The sequence below is a fragment of the Scomber japonicus genome, chromosome 15 (assembly GCF_027409825.1).
Source record: "Scomber japonicus isolate fScoJap1 chromosome 15, fScoJap1.pri, whole genome shotgun sequence".
Lineage (NCBI taxonomy): Eukaryota > Metazoa > Chordata > Actinopteri > Scombriformes > Scombridae > Scomber > Scomber japonicus.
In genome coordinates, this window is record NC_070592.1 from 1,995,212 (window position 1) to 2,015,856 (window position 20,645).

The 20,645-nt window shown below is 45.7% G+C and overlaps 1 pseudogene; it reads right to left on the reverse strand.

Moving 5' to 3' along the window:
• Positions 1-20,645, reverse strand: part of LOC128374567 (glutamate receptor ionotropic, kainate 5-like) — a 104,521-nt pseudogene that overhangs the window by 16,457 nt on the left and 67,419 nt on the right.

Below are 20,645 nucleotides of genomic sequence, written 5' to 3' on the forward strand. Positions count from 1 at the left end.
CACAATTACAAACAGGTTATATAAATATAAGATATACACAATATAATAATTATAGTACAACTAATACACTTTAACACCGACTTATATACAAATTGATTTCTATACACACACAACTCAAAATAGCCACTAATCAGGTATTAATTCACAATTGCTAACGTTAGCGTTGTTAGCACCAACGGCTATAAACGGCTACCAATGCTAGCGGTTGCTAATGGCCGCTAACGCTAGCACCGTTAGCACCAATGGCTATTAACAGCCACCAACGGTTGTCACTATTAGCGCTGGCTAACCGCTGCTAACCATAGATATATATGTCTATGCTGCTAACCGCTGCTAACTGTTGCTAACGCTAGAGCAGCGAGCGCGGCTAGCCCTAACGGATTTTTTTCTTTTTTCTTCTTTTCAGTGAATATTGCTATATTTATAATACATTGGTTTAAACTCACCGTGATTTGACTTGGGCAGAAAGAGCAGCAGTAGTGTGACTGCTCCAGGTTATAGCTCGTTTTATCACTCTGGGTTTTGCTCTATTTGTCTGTGGATCAGCTGTTGCTATGACAACGGGGTGACGCAGGCTTTTATAGTCTGTGTGCTGCTACAACGGTTATTTATCTAAATACATTTTAAAATTATTATTATTTTTTTATTAATTTATTTTATTATTACAATCAATCCCACATGAATTCACCTTTCTCTAATCAATTTTCTAAGTTATCCAATTTATTTTATTTCACTGTTTTGGTAACCGGGGGTTACACAATGTTTTCATTTGCTAGGGTAATGTTCCCTCCATCTGTCCTTCCTTCCTTCCTTATTTATTTTATTTATTTAAAGATTTAGGAATCAAGGACAATGCACATTAATAAAACATTTTAACAAAATGTAAACATGCCAGAATTAACCAAAAGGCTATTTTACATCTGCTGTCCCTGGACTGATGTTAAATAGTCACTCTAAAAGAATATAAAAAGATTTAGTTTCTTTGTTCATTCATTCCTCCCATCCTCTCTTCCTTCTTTCCTTCCTTTCTTCGTTTGTTCCTCCCTTCCTTCTTTCCTCTCTCCTTCCTTTCTTCCTTCCTTCCTTCCTCAGCTGTTAGGGTAAATGTTCCCATTAAGCACCAAAAACCAAAAGTTCAGCTGTTTTTCATGTTTTTCTGGTTTCCTCCTTTGTTCCTAACTATGACTCATTCCTTCCTGTCCATAATACCACTACTACTACTACTACTACTACTACTACTACTACTACTAATAATAATAATGCTAATAGTAATACTACTGCTACTGACCAGACTCCACTGACGCAGCGGGGTGGACAGAGCTCGAGGCATGATCTCTGATCCCTGCTGCATGAAACCTCCCACTGGGAACCACAGACTGTTTCCCAGAGTGTACTGGTTCTCCAGAACGTCCCGACGCTCCCGAAGACACGGGTGAGGGTTATACCACTCATAGGGGCTCAACCTGGGGGGAGAGAGGGAGGGAGAGATGGAGAGAGAGAGAGGGAGAGGGGGGGGGGCATAGAGAGAGCGAGAGGGAGAGAGAGAGACAGAGAGAGGGAGAGAGAGAGAGGGGAGAGAGAGAGGGAGGGTGATAGAGGGGGAGAAAGGAAGAGAGAGGGAGAGAAAGAGAGGGAGGGGGAGAGAAAGAGAGAAAAGGAGAGCCAGAGAGAGGGAGAGAGTTAGAGAAAGAGAGAGAGAGAGGGAGGGAGAGAGGGAGAGAGACAGAAAGAGAGAGAGAGAGAGACAGAGAGAGAGAGAGGGAGAGAAAGAGAGAAAAGGAGAGAGAGAGACAGAGACAGAGAGAGAGAGAGGGAGAGGGAGAGAGAGAGAGACAGAGAGGGAGAAAGAGATGCAGAGAGAGAGAGAGAGAGAGGGAGAGAGAGAGAGAGAGAGTGAGGGGGGAGAGCGAGAAAGAGAGAGAGGGAGAGAGAGACATAGAGAGAGACAGAGTCATCATCATCACGTCCATTTCTTTTATACAGTCTGTGATTATAACATGAGCACACTGTAAGAAATCTACACACACACACACACATATTACCTGGCGGCGAGGAAGAGGACACAGCTGACGGCGAGGTAAGCCAACAGCATGAAGAGCCAGACGGCCGGAGAGAAAGGATCCAGGAAGGAGAAGTAACCTGGTTTACGACCCTGAAACACACACACACACACACACACACACACACACACACACACACACACACACACACACACACACACACACACACACACACACACACACATAGACACACACACATGCACACACACACACACACACACACACACACAGTTAATTACATTTCTCTATTACAGTTCCCATTATTTCAAAATAAAAGTCATTGTTTTATCTTCAGATTTTCAGCTTTAACCCTCCTGTTGTTGTCCTCGACTCAAGGAAGGAAAGGGAGGAAGAAGAAAGGAAAGGAGGGAGGAAGAAGAAAGGAAAGAAGGAAGGAAAGGAGGGAGGAAGGGAGGAAAGGAAAGGAAAGGAAAGGAGGGAGGGAGGAAGGAAGAAGGAAGGAAAGGTGGGAGGGAGGAAGGAAGGAAGGAAAGCAAAGAAGGAAGGAAAGGAGGGAGGGAGGAAGGAAGGGACAAAAGGAAAGAAGGAAGGAAAGGAGGGAGGGAGGACAGGAAAGAAGGAAGGAAAGGAGGGAGGAGGGAGGAAGGGAGACATAATACCTCATGTTCTGCAGTTCCAGTCTGTTTAGTTTAGTTTTTTGTTGGTGAATGGAAACCAGTTACCTCTGTCCTCTGCTGCCCATTGAAACAGGCAAACACATATCTGAGTTTGGTTGCCATAGCAACACTATCAGACTCACTGTCTGCTGCAGCCTCACGATGAGCACAAGGCCTAGTTTGACCCATTGTGTTCATAATAATAATAATAATCTGAGTTTCTCCTTTAAATATCATATTTATAATAATTACAGTGACCATTAGAGGGCGCTGTCACATGAATATAAAAAGCTGTTCATGCTGAGAGTAGTTTCTTCTTCAGGTGTAAAGTGTGAAGTTATTCTAATGGGAGTATTTATAGGAGAGGAGAGCTTCTATCATCCTCTGAAGGAAAGGAGGGAGGGAAGGAGGAAGGAAGGAAAGAAGGAGGGAGGGAGGGAGTATTTATAGGAGAGGAGAGCTTCTATCATCCTCTGAAGGAAAGGAGGGAGGGAGGAAGGAAGGAAGGAGGGAGGGAGGGAGTATTAATAGGAGAGGAGAAGCTTCTATCATCCTCTGAAGGAAAGGAGAAAGGGAGGAAGGAAAGGAAAGAGGGAGGGAGGGAGGGAGTATTTATAGGAGAGGAGAGCTTCTATCATCCTCTGAAGGAAAGGAGGGAGGGAGGAAGGAAAGAAGGAGGGAGGGAGGGAGTATTTATAGGAGAGGAGAGCTTCTATCATCCTCTGAAGGAAAGGAGGGAGGGAGGAAGGAAGGAAGGAAGGAGGGAGGAGGGAGGGAGGGAGTGAGTATTTATAGGAGAGGAGAGCTTCTATCATCCTCTGAAGGAAAGGAGGGAGGAAGGAAGGAAGGAAGGAAGGAGGGAGGGAGGGAGTATTTATAGGAGAGGAGAGCTTCTATCATCCTCTGAAGGAAAGGAGGGAGGGAGGAAGGAAGGAAGGAGGGAGGGAGGGAGTATTAATAGGAGAGGAGAAGCTTCTATCATCCTCTGAAGGAAAGGAGGAAGGGAGGAAGGAAAGGAAAGAGGGAGGGAGGGAGGGAGTATTTATAGGAGAGGAGAGCTTCTATCATCCTCTGAAGGAAAGGAGGGAGGGAGGAAGGAAAGAAGGAGGGAGGGAGGGAGTATTTATAGGAGAGGAGAGCTTCTATCATCCTCTGAAGGAAAGGAGGGAGGGAGGAAGGAAGGAAGGAAGGAGGGAGGAGGGAGGGAGGGAGTGAGTATTTATAGGAGAGGAGAGCTTCTATCATCCTCTGAAGGAAAGGAGGAAGGGAGGAAGGAAGGAAGGAGGGAGGGAGGGAGGGAGAGAGGGAGTATTTATAGGAGAGGAGAGCTTCTATCATCCTCTGAGTGACAACGCTGAGATTCACACGTTGAACTAAATGAACTTTAAATCCAAGAAAAGAAAAACAACAATATAAGTGAAGCTGTAGCGTCTCCAGCTGGCAGCAGTGAATTGTGATAATGACCGTCTGTCTGTCTGTCAGTCAGAGAGCGTGGAGAGAAAAGCAGAAAAGCACCAGGCTCAGAAACACCAGGACCAGAAACACCAGGCTCAGAAACACCAGACTCAGAAACACCAGGCTCAGAAACACCAGGCTCAGAAACACCAGGCTCAGAAACACCAGGATCAGAAACACCGGACTCAGAAACACCAGACTCAGAACCACCAGAAACACCAGGCTCAGAAACACCAGGATCAGAAACACCAGGCTCAGAAACACCAGGCTCAGAAACACCAGGCTCAGAAACACCAGGATCAGAAACACCGGACTCAGAAACACCAGACTCAGAACCACCAGAAACACCAGGCTCAGAAACACCAGGATCAGAAACACCGGACTCAGAAACACCAGACTCAGAACCACCAGAAACACCAGGCTCAGAAACACCAGGATCAGAAACACCGGACTCAGAAACACCAGACTCAGAACCACCAGAAACACCAGGCTCAGAAACACCAGGCTCAGAAACACCAGGCTCACGTTCAGACTGACAGCTGAGCATTTATCAAAATTACACTCTTCTGTCTTCAGATCACACGACAAGAACGAGACCAAGAGACCGAGAGACCAAGAGACCACGAGACCGAGAGACAGAGAGACAGAGAGACCACAAGACCACGAGACCGAGAGACAGAGAGACCGAGAGACCAAGAGACCAAGCTTCAAACAGTCAACCAGCTTCTCTACTGGTGATGTCAGCTGATGTTCCCTGATTAGATGAGTCCCATTGACTTCCTTCTTTCCTCCCTCCTTTGCTTCCTTCTATCCTCCTTTCCTTCCTTCTATCCTCCTTTCCTTCCTCCTTCCTTCAGTCTGTCCTTCCACCCTCCTTCTCTCTTTCTTTCCTCCCCCCTACCTTCCTTCTTCCTCCCTCCTTCCTTCCTTCCTCCCTCCCCTCCCTTCTTCCTCCTTCCTTCCTCCCTTCTTCCTTCTATCCTCCTTTCCTTCCTCCTTCCTTCCATCTGTCCTTCCTCCCTCCCTTCTCTTTCTTTCCTCCCCCCTACCTTCCTTCTTCCTCCCTCCCTCCTTCCTTCCTTCCTTCCTCCTTTCCTTCCTTCTTCCCTCCCTCATTTCCTTCCTTCTTCCATCCCTCTTTTCCTTCCTTCTATCCTCCTTTCCTTCCTTCTATCCTCCTTTCTTTCCTTCCTTCCTTCAGTCTGTCCTTCCACCCTCCTTCTCTCTTTCTTTCCTCCCCCCTACCTTCCTTCTTCCTCCCTCCTTCCTTCCTTCCTTCCTTCCTCCCTCCTTTCCTCCCTTCTTCCCTCCCTCCTTTCCTTCCTTCTTCCATCCCTCTTTTCCTTCCTTCTTCCTCCTTCCTTCCTCCCCTCCCTTCTTCCTCCTTCCTTCCTTCCTTCCTTCAGTCTGTCCTTCCTCCCTCCTTCTCTCTTTCTTTCCTCCCCCCTACCTTCCTTTTTCCTCCCTCCTTCCTTCCTTCCTCCTTCCTTCCTTCTTCCCTCCCTCCTTTCCTTCCTTCTTCCCTCCCTCCTTTCCTTCCTTCTCCCTCCTTCCTTCCCCACAATACTGGAGGAAAGGATTGGAAGTCTCTGATTGGACCCAATGACTGAAGCTCTGATGGAGACAATCAACTGGCTCCTTTAACCCTCCTGTTGTCCTCGAGTCAAGGAAGGAAGGAAGGAAGGAAGGAAGAAGGAAGGAAAGGAGGGAGGAAAGGAGGGAGGAAGGAAGAAGGGACGAAAGTAGGGAGGAAAGAAGGAAGGAGGGAGGAAGGAAGGGAGGAAAGTAAAAAAGGAAGAAGGAAGGAAAGGAGGGAGGAAGGAGGGAGGGAAGGAAGATGAGAGGAAAGGAAAAATGAAGGAAGGTAGGAAAGAATGACAGAGGAAAGAAAGAGAGAAGGAGGGAGGGAGGAAAGAAGGAAGGGAGGAAGGAATAAGGAAGGAAAAGGAGGGAAGGAAGGAAAGGAGGGAGGAAGAAGGAAGGAAAGGAGGGGGATGGAGGAAGTATAGACGGAAGGAAAGAAGGAAGGGAGGAAAGAAGAATTAGACGGGGTCAATTTGATCCGGGAGGACGACACGAGGGTTAAACCTAAGCATAAAACTTGATATATGTATGTGTGAGCTTTAACCCTTTCCATGCTGATCATACTCTGACTCATAATTAGTCTCTACATGAATCTGATGAACACAACGTTAAACCTCCTGAGACCAGAGCTTCTGTTTGTTCTGCAGTTTTAATCTGATAGATATTTAGGATTAGTGGAATCTAATTATAATAAACTATAATAATAAACACTGTCTCTGAACAGGAAGTCCTCATGTGTGTTTATTTTACTGGATAACACAATTAATTCACCAGTGTATAAAAGCCTTTTTTTTATTCTTTACATTTACATTTTCCCTTTGCCATCGTCAAATGAGTACTTCTTGATTAGCAGTCGTACAGCAGCTCGTTCCTGTTGCTAAAATTAGTGAAATGTGTAAAACATATTAAACTACAAACGTTAACATAAATAAAAAAGTTTCCACCGTAACATTTGGGAAGGTTTCATATCTGCTCCACTTTCATCTGAGGATGAGCTGTTGATTGACTCGGCTGAGATGCCATCTGGTTTCTACACTGTAATGTGCTTTTGTGACCACTAGGTGGCACAAAACAGCACGAACGAATAAGACGAAAGGTCAAAGTTCAGCAGAATTAAATATAAGGTCCTGCAAACCCAAAATGTAACGTTCACATATGAGGATGCAGGGTTGCAGGAGGTTAAATGCTGATTGTTAAATAAGTCAAATGCATGTTTAAAGAAATGTGCATCAGCTGCATTAAATGTTTAATAGTGTAGTACAACGGAGTATCAGGGCCAGACTATGATACTTCTTTTTGTGTGGAAATTACAAGAATAAAGTCAAAATATTAGGAGAACTGTCCTCCTGCATTCAAATGAGGAATGTTGAGCATCTTGTTAAGTTATACTTTGATATCGGTTTTACAAATAAGGAAATATTCTTCTTTAATCTAATCTTCTATAATCTTTTGGCATCAGCATCAAATTATTATCAGTACCAGGACTTTGAAACGACTGAGTCTGTTTGGAAGAAAGAAACACGCAGACTTTAGTGGAAGAAGAGCTGCTGGTAGCGGTCGACTGTAAGGCTAGCGCTAGTTACATCTGTGTGCCATTTATACGACTTTATTCTCGTCATTTCCAAAACTGTATTTGTTTTATTAGTATGGCCCTAATACTCAATGGTACATTAGGAAAAGTCTGACTATAATGAATGTTTTACAGTGTTTCTATGAATGTAAAATGGGTCAAATGTGACTGTGAACAGCGTGTAAGGGTTAAAGATTGATCAGGTTCATGGTGACGTTGGGAGGAGGATTCATTAGAAGCTGCTGTTAGTAATTATAATATTTAAAACAATGAAATCACACAGCAGCCGGAGCTTGATCCAGATCTGTGGACTCAAATCTGGACCCATGTTGTGTATCTGATGCATCCAGATCTACACCCTATTGGGGGGAGGGGGATTTACTAGAGATGAAAACCCCTGGAGAGGAGCAGCGCTATAGAAACCAGAAGCAGGAGATCTCCCAGCAGCCCCTGCAGCAGATCAACAGCGCGCCTGAACGCATCACGCTGTAACTAATCACCGAGGCGGAGACGCAGTGAAAAGCACACGGATAATATATGGAGCTCTAATGAACGCCGAGCAGCACACATACATTTACACTGTTCAACACCAGGGGGCAAAAACACTGATAAACACCACGGCTCGCCGCTAATGTGTGTGCGTAAGTCAACAGCTCGGCCAATTAAATAGATTAGCATCTTTAAGTGTGCTGCTGTGTTTGCTTCCTCACATCAGTCTGAGTTCATCGCTGCTTTGGGAGACGCTGAGTTACGAGCTCAGAGGATGTTTGTCGAGTTTCAATCATGAAGCAGGAAAAGTGGACGAGTGAGTCCAGAGCTGCAGAATCCCACGGGCCCTGAAGGCAACACGGACGGCTTAATTAAAGAGTTTCTGATCTGAAGTTAGAGAGAGGTACTAGTACTTTACTGTAGTACTTTTACTGTAATACTGCATACTACATCACTATAATACTGCATACTACATCACTATAATACTGCATACTACATCACTATAATACTGCAGTACCTTTACTGTAATACTGCATACTACATCACTATAATACTGCAGTACCTTTACTGTAATACTGCATACTACATCACTATAATACTGCAGTACTTTTACTGTAATACTGCATACTACATCACTATAATACTGCAGTACTTTTACTGTAATACTGCATACTACATCACTATAATACTGCAGTACTTTTACTGTAATACTGCATACTACATCACTATAATACTGCAGTACTTTTACTGTAATACTGCATACTACATCACTATAATACTGCAGTACTTTTACTGTAATACTGCATACTACATCACTATAATACTGCAGTACTTTTACTGTAATACTGCATACTACATCACTATAATACTGCAGTACCTTTACTGTAATACTGCATACTACATCACTATAATACTGCAGTACTTTTACTGTAATACTGCATACTACATCACTATAATACTGCAGTACTTTTACTGTAATACTGCATACTACATCACTATAATACTGCAGTACTTTTACTGTAATACTGCATACTACATCACTATAATACTGCAGTACTTTTACTATAATACTGCATACTACATCACTATAATACTGCAGTACTTTTACTGTAATACTGCATACTACATCACTATAATACTGCAGTACTTTTACTGTAATACTGCATACTACATCACTATAATACTGCAGTACTTTTACTGTAATACTGCATACTACATCACTATAATACTGCAGTACTTTTACTGTAATACTGCATACTACATCACTCATAATACTGCAGTACTTTTACTGTAATACTGTAATACTGCATACTACATTACTATAATACTGCAGTACTTTTACTAGTATTGAAGTATTTTAAGTTGCTGTATTTGTACTTGTACTTCTTCCATCGCTCCTGAACAGTTTGATGGTTTAAATGTTTCCTAATAAAACACAGAACAACATGTGAGATGCTTCACACAGACAGGAAACAGCGTGTTCATGGTTCATGTTCAGGTGAAGTGTGTGTGTGTCTGTGTGTGTGTGTGTGTGTGTGAGTGTGTGTGTGTGTGTGTGTGTGTTTATGAGCTCACAGCCTGTTAACCAGCCTCTCTGCTGTGTATAATGTTCACTCTGCTGCTGCTTTGTGTGTGTGAGAGTGTGTGTGTGTCTCTGTGAGTGTGAGTGTGTTTGTGTGTGTCTCTGTGTGTTTGTGTGTCTCTGTGAGTGTGTGTGTGTGTGTGTGTGTGCGTCTTTACTGGATCTACTTTACGACGCCTCGCCTCGGCTCCCCCAGCGCTGGGTCCTGTTGGTCATGTGACTGTTAAACCTTCGCTCCACGCTGTTAGAAATGTTCTCTCGCTCCAATTAATCGTTAAATAAACACTTAAGAAAATGAAGCGGGGGAAGACTGTGTGTGTGTGTGTGTGTGTGTGTGTGTGTGTGTGTGTGTGTGTGTCTCTGTGTGTGCTGTACACACATTAAACATCTGACTGATCACTGAGTCAATACTCTGAACAGCTGATACATCAAACACGGAGGACAGACGGAGAATCCTGATGAGCTGCTGATGAACAGGATCTGATCAGCAGAGAGCGGATAAAGACTGACAGCATTTCATCAACAGCAGCTTTTTTTTTTTTTTTTGGTACTTAAAAAGAAATCAAACTGAAGTCACAAGTTTGATTTCAAGTTCTGCAAAGTGATGGAAGTTTGTTTAATAAATCCATTTTGTGAAAATCAGCATTGTCTTCCTGTTTTTTATTTACTAGAAAATTCAGAATGTATAATTAAAGACTGTGTAAAGTGAATTGAGACATTTTCTTCTAAACACATTAAATAGGTCATAAATGTATTTCTATAAAAGGTGTAAAAAGCATTTCAACCATTTAGATTTGAATTGTGGAGCTAGGATTAGCATAAACCCGCTCCTGCTGCTGTAGAGGTATAAATACATTCAGCACACACTACTACTACTACAGTCTACAGTTAGCCAGTTAGCTGAGTTAGCACTACTACTACTACAGTCTACAGTTAGCCAGTTAGCTGAGTTAGCACTACTACTACTACAGTCTACAGTTAGCCTGTTAGCTGAGTTAGCACTACTACTACTACTACAGTCTACAGTTAGCCTGTTAGCTGAGTTAGCACTACTACTACTACAGTCTACAGTTAGCCAGTTAGCTGAGTTAGCACTACTACTACTACAGTCTACAGTTAGCCAGTTAGCTGAGTTAGCACTACTACTACTACAGTCTACAGTTAGCCAGTTAGCTGAGTTAGCACTACTACTACTACAGTCTACAGTTAGCCAGTTAGCTGAGTTAGCCGCCGAGTTAGCCGTTGAGCTAGCAACCGAGGGGATTATCCCTATGTTCCCCGGGTCCTATGTTCCCCGCTTTGTATGTGACCGGGGAACATAGGTTTAGTCAGTTAGCTGAGTTAGCAGCCGAGTTAGCAGATGAGTTAGCCGCCGAGTTAGCCGCCGAGCTAGCAACCGAATTAGCCGCCTAGCTAGCAGCCGAATTAGCCGCCGAGCTAACAGTGGAGTTAGCCGCTGAGCTAGCAACCGAGTTAGCCGCGATCGGGGAACATAGATACGCTCTTGCAGCCGAGTTAGCCGCCAAGCTAGCAGCCGAATTAGCCGATGAGCTACCAGCTGAGTTAGCTGCTGAGTTAGCTGCCGAGCTAGCAGCAGAAAGCTCTCAGAAGTAGCGTCCATGTTTCTGGTAGAGGTGGTGACTTTGATTGACAGCCTCATCTAAATGGTTTCACTCAAAACAGTCAGAAAGTTGATGGACGTCGCTGCGTTATACTAATATAAATTATAAATGTGTGTTTTTAGCACTAAGCTTCCTCTCACATGAATCATATTTACTTACAGGTTGTACTACAGTAAGTAGTTCTGCTGATAAGAACATAATGTCACTGAGAGAGTTTCTTCTGTAATGAGACTTTTATTATCTTGTGAGAGTTTTGTTTTGTTTATCTTCACTTTTATATCTGCGAGGTCAAACTCATCTTTCACATCTTTAACGTTTAAACCTGTTTTTTTTGTTGTCAAGGAAACACACACACACACACACACACACACACACACACACACACACACACACACACACACACACAGCAGATGCTTTTCTTGTGCGAGTTAAAGCAGCGTTTAACACACAGATCAAACCTACAACGTGTTAATTAGAGAAGATTTAAAAACAGATTTCTCTTCTTTTCTTTTTTTTTACCTCTGAACTTTTGTTCAAAAACTTGTGGTGTACATTGAAGCTTCCTGCAGCGTTGAACCTTTAATCACTGCCGTCGCTCAGCGTGTGTGTCACATGCAGCGTGATTAAGCAGCAGGTCATGCAGGTGCTCGCTCTGACATGTGTCTGAATTTAACAAACAGTCAAACGTTCTGCAGCGGATCACATTTAACCCTTCAACAGGCCTTACTAGTTATGTCATTTGCACCTAACGTAAGGAAGGAAGGAAAGGAGGGAAGAAGGAAGGAAAGGAGGGAGGAAGGGAAGGAAGGGAGGAAGAAGGAAGGAAAGGAGGGAAGAAGGGAAGGAAGGGAGGAAGAAGGAAGGAAAGGAGGGAAGAAGGAAGGAAAGGAGGGAAGAAGGAAGGAAAGGAGGGAAGAAGGAAGGAAAGGAGGGAGGAAGGGAAGGAAGGGAGGAAGAAGGAAGGAAAGGAGGGAAGAAGGGAAGGAAGGGAGGAAGAAGGAAGGAAAGGAGGGAAGAAGGAAGGAAAGGAGGGAAGAAGGAAGGAAAGGAGGGAAGAAGGATGGAAAGGAGGGAGGACGGAAGGAAGGAAGGAAGGAAGGAAGGAGAGGAGGAAGGAAGGAAGGGAGGAAAGAAGGGAGGAAGGAAAGGAGGGAGGGAGGAACGAAGGAAGGGAGGAACGAAGGAAGGGAAGAAAGGAAAGGAAAGGAAAGAAGGAGGGATAAGGAAGGAAAGGAGGGAGGAAGGTAGGAAGGGAAAGGAAAGAAGGAAAGGAGGGAAGAAGGAAGGAAAGGAGGGAAGAAGGGAAGGAAGGGAGGAAGAAGGAAGGAAAGGAAGGAGGGAGGAAGACGGATGGAAAGGAGGGAGGGAGGAAGGAAGGGAGGAAGGAAGGACGGAAGGAAGGAAAGAAGGACAGAGGAAAGAAAGAGAGAAGGAGGGGGGAAAGAAGGAAGGAATCAGGAAGGAAAGGAGGGAGAAAGGTAGGAAGGGAAAGGAAAGAAGGAAGGAAAGAAGGGAAGAAGGAAAGGAGGGAGGGAGGAACGAAGGAAAGGAGGGAGGAACGAAGGAAGGGAGGAAAGGAAAGGAAAGAAGGAGGAACGAAGGAAGGGAGGAAGGAATAAGGAAGGAAAGGAGGGAATGTAGGAAAGAAGGACAGAGGAAAGAAAGAGAGAAGGAGGGAGGAAAGAAGGAAGGGAGGAAGGAATAAGGAAGGAAAGGAGGGAAGGAAGGAAGGAAAGAAAGGAGGGAGGAAGGAAAATGTTTTACTTTAGGTGCAAATGACATAACTAGTGACATCACATAGTGACATCACTCCTGTCTGTTTAAGGGCAAAGGAGGGGAGGAAGGAAGGAAAGGAAGAAGGAAAGAAAGGAGGGAGGACTGTTTAAGGGTTAAACACTTTGTTAGTTTTAGGGGGGGGGGTTTAGACTTTAGATGTGAAGATGAGTTATGGGTGCGTGTGAGGAACGTTTGGCAGGTTGGTGTTACGATTAAAATAAAACTTTACTGTTAGATCATAAACATCAAGGAGGGAGGAACGAAGGAAGGGAGGAAAGGAAAGGAAAGAAGGAGGGAGGAAAGAAGGAAGGAATCAGGAAGGAAAGGAGGGAGGAAGGTAGGAAGGGAAAGGAAAGAAGGAAGGAAAGAAGGAAAGAAAGGAGGGAGGAACGAAAGAAGGGAGGAAAGGAAAGGAAAGGAAAGGAAGAAGGAAAGAAAGGAGGGAGGACTGTTTAAGGGTTAATCACTTTGTTAGTTTTAGGGGGGGGGGGGGTTTTAGACTTTAGATGTGAAGATGATTTATGGGTGCGTGTGTGGAACGTTTGGCAGGTTGGTGTTACGATTAAAATAAAACTTTACTGTTAGATCATAAACATCAAAGTCATCAATCAGCAGCGAGCCGTCGAGCATTTAGAGGAAATATAAAACCGTTAAAACCGTTAAAGTGCTCTGAGCTGCTTTATTACACTTTAATACAAGAGTCCAGTCTGATCTGAGGAGGGATGGACGGAGGAAAAGGAAGGAAGGGAGGGAGGAAGGACATACGGAAGGAAGAAAGGAAGGAAAAGAATGAAGAGAAGACAGGAAGGAAGGGCTAGAGCAAGGAAGGAAGGAAGGAAGGACAAGAACGAAGAGAAGACAGGAAGGAAGGAAAAGAAAGGAGGAAAGGAAGGAAGGACAAGAGTAAGGAATTATGGAAGGAAGAAAGAAAGTGAGGAAGGACATATGGAAGGAAGGAAAAGAACGAAGAGAAGACAGGAAGAAAGGACTAGAGCAAGAAGGAATGAAGGAAGGAAGGACAAGAAAGGAGGAAGGGAAGGAAGGAAGCGTAAAAGGAAGGAATGAAGGAAGAGAAGGATAGATGGAAGGAAGGAAGGAAGGAAGGAAGGAAGGAAGGAAGGAGGAAGGACTCATCAATCAGCAGCGAGCCGTCGAGCATTTAGAGTTAAAGTGCTCCGAGCTGCTTTATTACACTCTAATACAAGGGTCCAGTCTGATCTGAGGAGGGATGGAAGGAGGAAAAGGAAGGAAGGAAGGGAGGAAGGACAAATAGTAAGGAAGGATGGAAGGAAAAGAATGAAGAGAAGACAGGAAGAAAGGACTAAAGAAAGGAGGAAAGGAAGGAAGGAAAGGAAGGAAGGACAAGAAAGGAGGAAAGGAAGGAAGGAAGAGAAGGAGGAAAAGGAAGGAAGGAAGGATAAAAGGAAGGAATGAAGGAAGAAAAGGAGGAAAAGGAAGGAAGGAGGGAATGAAAGAAAGAATGAAGGAAGGGAAGGAGGAAAAGGAAGGAAGGAGGGAATGAAAGAAGGAAGGAGGAAAGGAAGGAAGGAAAGAAGGAAAAGGAAGGAAGGATAGATGGAAGGAATGAAGGAAAGAAGGAAAAGGAAGGAAGGATAGATGGAAGGAAGGAAGGAAAGAAGGAAAAGGAAGGAGAAAAAGAAGGAAGGAAGGAAGAGAAGGAGGAAAAGGAAGGAAGGAAAAGAAGGACAGATGGAAGGAAGGAAGGAAGAGAAGGAGGAAAAGGAAGGAAGGAAGGATAAAAGGAAGGAATGAAGGAAGAGAAGGAAGAAAGTGAAGAAGGAAAAGAAGGAGGAGAAGGAGGAGAAGAAGGAAGGAAGGAAGGAAGGAAGGAAGGGAGGAAGGAAGGAAGGAAGGAGGGAATGAAAGAAGGAAGGAAGGAAAGATGGAGGAAAAGGAAGGAATGAAAGAAGGAAGGAACGAAGGAAGGAAGGAAGGAAGGAAGGAAGGAAGGAAGGAAGGAAGGAAAGTGGGCCATGTTTGGACCCCTCAGCGGCCGGTTCTGGCCCTCGGGCCTCATGTTTGACCTCGCTGCTCTACAGTCAGCTGTCTCTCAGAGCTGCAGCAGCTTCTTGCACTGTTATTGTTTTCTGTTGCATCATGTCTCAGTTATCCCTTCATCCGTCCATCATCATCATCATCATCATCATCATCATCATCATCATCATCATCATCATCATCATCTCTCCGTCTGCAGCGTGTCACATGAGATTCATCTGATCAGAGTCACAGAGACACTAACAGGAAACAGGAAGTATTCATGTCTGCAGGTTAAAAACTGATCATTGGTTCCATCTGACTCTTTCTAAATACACAAAGGAGGAAGAGGAGGAGGAAGAGGAGGAGGAAGAGGAGGAGGTGGAGGAAGAGGAGAGGAGGGAGGAAGAGGAGGAGGAAGAGGAGGAGGAGGAAGAAGAAGAGGAGGAGAGGTGGAGGATGAGAAAGAGGAGGAGGAGGAAGGGGAGGTGAAGGAGGAAGAGGAGGAAGAGGAGGAGGATGAGGAGAGGAGGGAGGTAGAGGAGAAGGAGGAGGAGGAAGAGGAAGATAAGGAGGAGGAAGAGGAGGAGGAGAAGGAGGAGCAGGAGGTGGAGGAGGGAGGAAGAGGAGGAGGAGGAAGGGGAGGTGAAGGAGGAAGAGGAGGAAGAGGAGAGGAGGGAGGAAGAAGAGGAGAGGTGGAGGATGAGGAGAGGAAGAGGAAGAGGAGGAGGAAGAGGAGAGGAGGGAGGAGGAGGAAGAAGAGGAGAGGAGGAGGCAAGAGGAAGAGGAGAAAGAGGAGAAAGAGGAGGAGGAGCAGGGGGAAGAGAAGGAGGAAGAAGAGAAGGAGGAGAACAAGGAAGAAGAGGAAGAGGAGGAGGAGGGGGAAGAGAAGGGGAGGTGGAGGAGGAGGAGGTGAAGGAGGAAGAGGAGGAGGTGAAGGAGGAGAAAGAGGAGGAGGAGGAAGATGAGAGGAGGGAGGAAGAGGAGGAAGAGGAGAGGAGGAGGAGGGGGAAGAGAAGTGGAGGTGGAGGAGGAGGAGGTGAAGGAGGAGGAAGATGAAGAGGAGGAGGTGAAAGAGGGAAGAAGAGGAAGAGCAAGAGGTGAAGGAAGAGGAGGGGGAGGAGGAGAGGAGGGAGGAAGAGGAAGAAGAGGAGAGGAGTAGAGGAGGAGTGAGTTTCTGTCTCACATTCCTATCAGCGATCCTCTAAAGTTCCAAAACTCTGATTTTTCCAGAAAGCAGCTGCTGTCATCTTTCCTCCTCTTCCTCCTCTTCCTCTCCAACAAGCGGAGGAAGAGACATACATGACATCATCTATCTGTGTCCTCTGCTGCTTTTAACTGCCCCCCTCTCGCCCCTCCTGCCCCCCCCTCTCCTGGAAGGTAGGGGGGAGGAAAGAAAGAGAGAAGGAGGGAGGGAGGAAGGGAAGAAAGAAGGAAGGAAGGAAGAAGAAAGGGGGGATGAGGAAGGAAAGAAGGAAGGGAGGAGAGAAGGAGGGAGGAAGGGAAGAAAGAAGGAAGGAAGGAAGAAGAAAGGGGGGATGAGGAAGGAAAGAAGGAAGGGAGGAGAGAAGGAGGGAGGGAGGAAGAACAGATGGAAGTAAGGAAAGGAAGGAAGGAAGGATGGAGTAAGGAAAGAAGGAAGGGAGGAGAGAAGGAGGGAGGGTGGAAGGAAGGAAGGAAAGAAGGAAGGAAGGAAGGAAGGAAGGAAGGAAGGAAGGAAGTAAGGAAAGGAAGGAAGGAAGGATGGAGTAAGGAAAGAAGGAAGGAGGAGAGAAGGAGGGAGGGTGGAAGGAAGGAAGGAAGGAAGGAAGGAAGGAAGGAAGGAAGGATATTTTGTGATATTTACCAGATGAACTCGGTACAGGATGCTGATCCCCAGAGACATGAAGGGTTTAGAGAAGTCTATCACCTTCTCTCTTTCTGAGGTGATGGTGAAGCCGGCCACTGCCAGGTCTGCTTTCTGTAGAGAGAGAGGGAAGGAGAGAGAGAAAGAAGGAGGAGAGGGAGGGGAGAAGGAGAGAGAGAGTGAGAGGGAGGGAGGGAGGGAGAGAAGGAGACAAGGAGAGAAGGAGAGAAGAGACATTTATGAACACTATCAAATCAACAGCGTAACAACGATGACGAATTGAGCCGAGGATGCATCTAAAAACAGGAAGGAAGGAAGGAAGGAAAAAAGGAAGGAAGGAAAGAAGGACAGATGGAAGGAAGGACGGAAGGAAGGAAGGAAGGAAGGAAGGAAGGAAGGAAGGAAGGAAGGAAGGAAAAAAGGAAGGAAGGATGGGAGGACTAAAGGAAGGAAGGGAGGACAGATGGAAGGAAGAAAGGAAGTAAGGAAAGATGGAAAGAAGGACAGATAGAAGGAAGGAAGTAAGGTAGGAAGGACAGGTGGAAGGAAGGAAGGAAGGAAGGAAAGAAGGACAGAAGGAAGGAAGAAAGGAAAAGAAGGAAGGACAGACTGAAGGAAGGACGGACAGATGACAGGGAGTAAGTAATGAAGTAAGTAAGGAAGGAAGGAAGGAAGGACAGATGAAAGGAAGTAAGGAAGGACAGATGGAAAGATGGAAGGAAGGACAGATTGAAGTAAGGAAGAAAGGAAGGAAGCAAGGTGTATTGAGGCAGTAAACAGTAAACAGATCAAAAGAAGGAAGGAAGGAAGGACAGATGAAAGGATGAAGTAAGGAAGGAAGGACAGAAGGAAGGAAGGACAGAAATAAGGAAGGAAGGACAGAAGTAAGGAAGGAAGGACAGAAGGAAGCGAGGTAGGAAGCGAGACATATAGAGGCAGGAAGCAGAGTTGAGGTGAATATGATCAGACTTGTTGTGTCTTTATGAATCTTGTATGTTGAGCTGAAGTCAGACGGGAGCGACGGAGCTCTGCTAACTTCACTCTGTCACATTTCTTTACTTTTCATCGTCATAGCGACACCGAGTCCTCTGACACGACCGCAGGCGCTTCATCACATCCCTCCTGCTTCCCTCTGGAGACGCCAAAAGGCTTCTTTTCACTCTGAGAACATCTGGAAATCACTGCCGCTGCATTATTCATGAGCTTTAGAAAAACGTCCATCACAAGTTTCCAAGAAGCCAAAAGTTTCTCTTAAAGATATCAAATGTGTTCAAACCCCGGAGCATCAGTTTACTGTCAGAGAGAAAACCAGATATTCATATAAGAAGAGATGGAATCAGTCCTTTTTTCCCTTTTTTGCTCAAATAAAATTGCCAAAACACTTAAAGGTGACAAAATATAACTGATTAAGACTCTTAAAGGTGAAGGTGTGCAGCGTTAACTCATTAAAGAATCATTATTATGTCCTATTAGAAGTGTGTCTCTGTGTGTCTCTGTTGGTGTGTGTTGGTGTGTGTTGGTTGGTGTGTGTCTCTATGTCTGTGTCTCTGTGTCTCTGTGTCTCTGCTCTCTGTCTCTGTGTCTCTGTGTCTCTGCTCTGTGTCTCTGTGTGTCTGCTCTGTGTCTCTGTGTCTCTGTGTGTCTGCTCTGTGTCTCTGTGTCTCTGTGTGTCTGCTCTGTGTCTCTGTGTCTCTGTGTGTCTGCTCTGTGTCTCTGCTCTGCATCTCTGCTCTGTGTCTCTGTGTGTCTGCTCTGTGTCTCTGTGTCTCTGTGTGTCTGCTCTGTGTCTCTGTGTCTCCTCTGCTCTGTGTCTCTGTGTGTCTGCTCTGTGTCTCTGTGTCTCTGCTCTGTGTCTCTGCTCTGTGTCTCTGTGTGCCTGCTCTGTGTCTCTGCTCTGTGTCTCTGTGTCTCTGCTCTGTGTCTCTGCTCTGTCTCTGCTCTCTGTGTCTCTGCTCTGTGTCTCTGTGTGTCTCTGTGTGTCTGTGTCTCTGCTCTGTGTCTCTGCTCTCTGCTCTGTGTCTCTGCTCTCTGCTCTGTGTCCTCTGCTCTGTGTCTCTGTGTCTCTGCTCTGTGTCTCTGCTCTCTGCTCTGTGTCTCTGCTCTCTGCTCTGTGTCTCTGTGTGTCTGTGTCTCTGCTCTGTGTCTCTGCTCTGCTCTGTGTCTCTGCTCTGTGTCTCTGCGTCTCTGCTCTGTGTCTCTCTGTCTCTGTGTCTCTGTCTCTGCTCTGTGTCTCTGTGTCTCTGCTCTGCTCTGTGTCTCTGCTCTGTGTCTCTGCTCTGTGTCTCTGCTCTCTGCTCTGTGTCTCTGCTCTGTGTCTCTGTGTGTCTCTGTGTGTCCTGTGTCTCTGTGTATCTACTCTGCTCTGTGTCTCTGTGTGTCTGCTCTGTGTCTCTCCTCTGCTCTGTGTCTCTGTGTGTCTGCTCTGTGTCTCTGTGTCTCTGTGTGTCTGCTCTGTGTCTCTGTGTCTCTGCTCTGTGTCTCTGCTCTCTGTGTCTCTGTGTGTCTGCTCTGTGTCTCTCCTCTGCCCTGTGTCTCTGGTGTCTCTCCTTTGTGTTTCTGCTCTGTGTCTCTGTGTCTCTGCTCTGTGTCTCTGCTCTCTGTGTCTCTGTGTCTCTGTCTCTGCTCTGTGTCTCTGCTCTGTGTCTCTGTGCCTGCTCTGTGTCTCTGTGCCTGCTCTGTGTCTCTGCTCTGTGTCTCTGTGTCTCTGTGTCTCTGCTCTGTGTCTCTGTGTCTCTGTGTGTCTCTGTGTGATCAACGTATAAAGAGCAGCAGGTCTGTGTGTTTCTGTGTCTCTGCTCTGTGTTTCTGTGTCTCTGCTCTGTGTCTCTGTGTCTCTGCTCTGTGTCTCTGCGTCTGCTCTGTGTCTCTGCTCTGTGTCTCTGCTCTGTGTCTCTGTGTCTCTGCTCCTCTGTATGTGTCTCTGCCCTCTGCTCTCTCTCTCGCTGTCTCTGTGTCTCTGCTCTGTGTCTCTATGTCTCTCTGTCTCTGTGTGATTTACGTATAAAGAGCAGCAGGTCTGTGTGTCTGTGTGTCTCTGTGTGTGTCTGCTCTGCGTCTCTGTGTCTCTGCTCTGTGTCTCTATGTCTCTCTTTGTCTCTGTGTGATTTACGTATAAAGAGCAGCAGGTGTGTGTGTCTGCTGACTGAAGCTGAACTACACACAGACCAGAGCAGAGAGGACGAAGCTCAAATTCACCCAAAAACTGGAAATGTGACCATAAAACAACCAGAAAATAATGTTTGATGTCTCTGACTCTCGTCTACGCTGCTCCCTGAACTACAGCTTCTCTCTCTCTCTCTCTCTCTCTGGAGGAAGAGGGTGAGGAAGAGGAGGAAGAGGAGGAAGAGGAGGAAGGAGGAAGAGGAGGATGAAGGAGGAGCCGCACTTTATCTGCTGTGTGTTTACAAACAGAGAGCGATACCTTTAATTGAGGATTAGATGGAGACGAGCAAATGAGAGAGACGGGGAATTAGATCATCAGGGGAAGAAGGGAGGAAGGAAGGAAGAGAGAGAGAGAGAGAGAGAGAGAGAGAGAGAGAGAGAGAGAGGGAGTAGTGAAGCATGAGGAAAACAAGACGAGTTGTAAACGAGGAGAGGCGGTGAAATATGTTAAAAATAAAAAAATTAAAACATGAAAGAAGAGACATCAGGAGACGAGGAGAGCGGAAATGAAGAGAGGAGACGCTGGAAATGTGAAAGAGCAGAGGAACAGAAGGAAGTGAGGAAAGGAGGAAGGAAGAGAGAAGGAGGGAGGAAAGGTGGAAGGAAGAGAGAAGGAGGGAGGAAAGGAGGAGGGGAGGAAAGGAGGAAGGAAAGGAAAGGAAAGTCTGTTTGGACTGTTCCTTCTTCCCTTCCTTCCTTCCTTCCTTCCTTTCTTCTTTCTTCCCTTCCTTCCTTTCCTCCCCCTACCTTCCTCCCTTCCTTCCTTCCTTCCTTCCTTCGTCTCTTCCTCTCTCCCTCTTTTCTTTTCTCCCTCCCTCCCTGCCTCCCTCCTTTCTTCCTTCCTTCTAACTGTCCTTCCTTCCTTCCATCTGTCCTTCCTTCCTTCC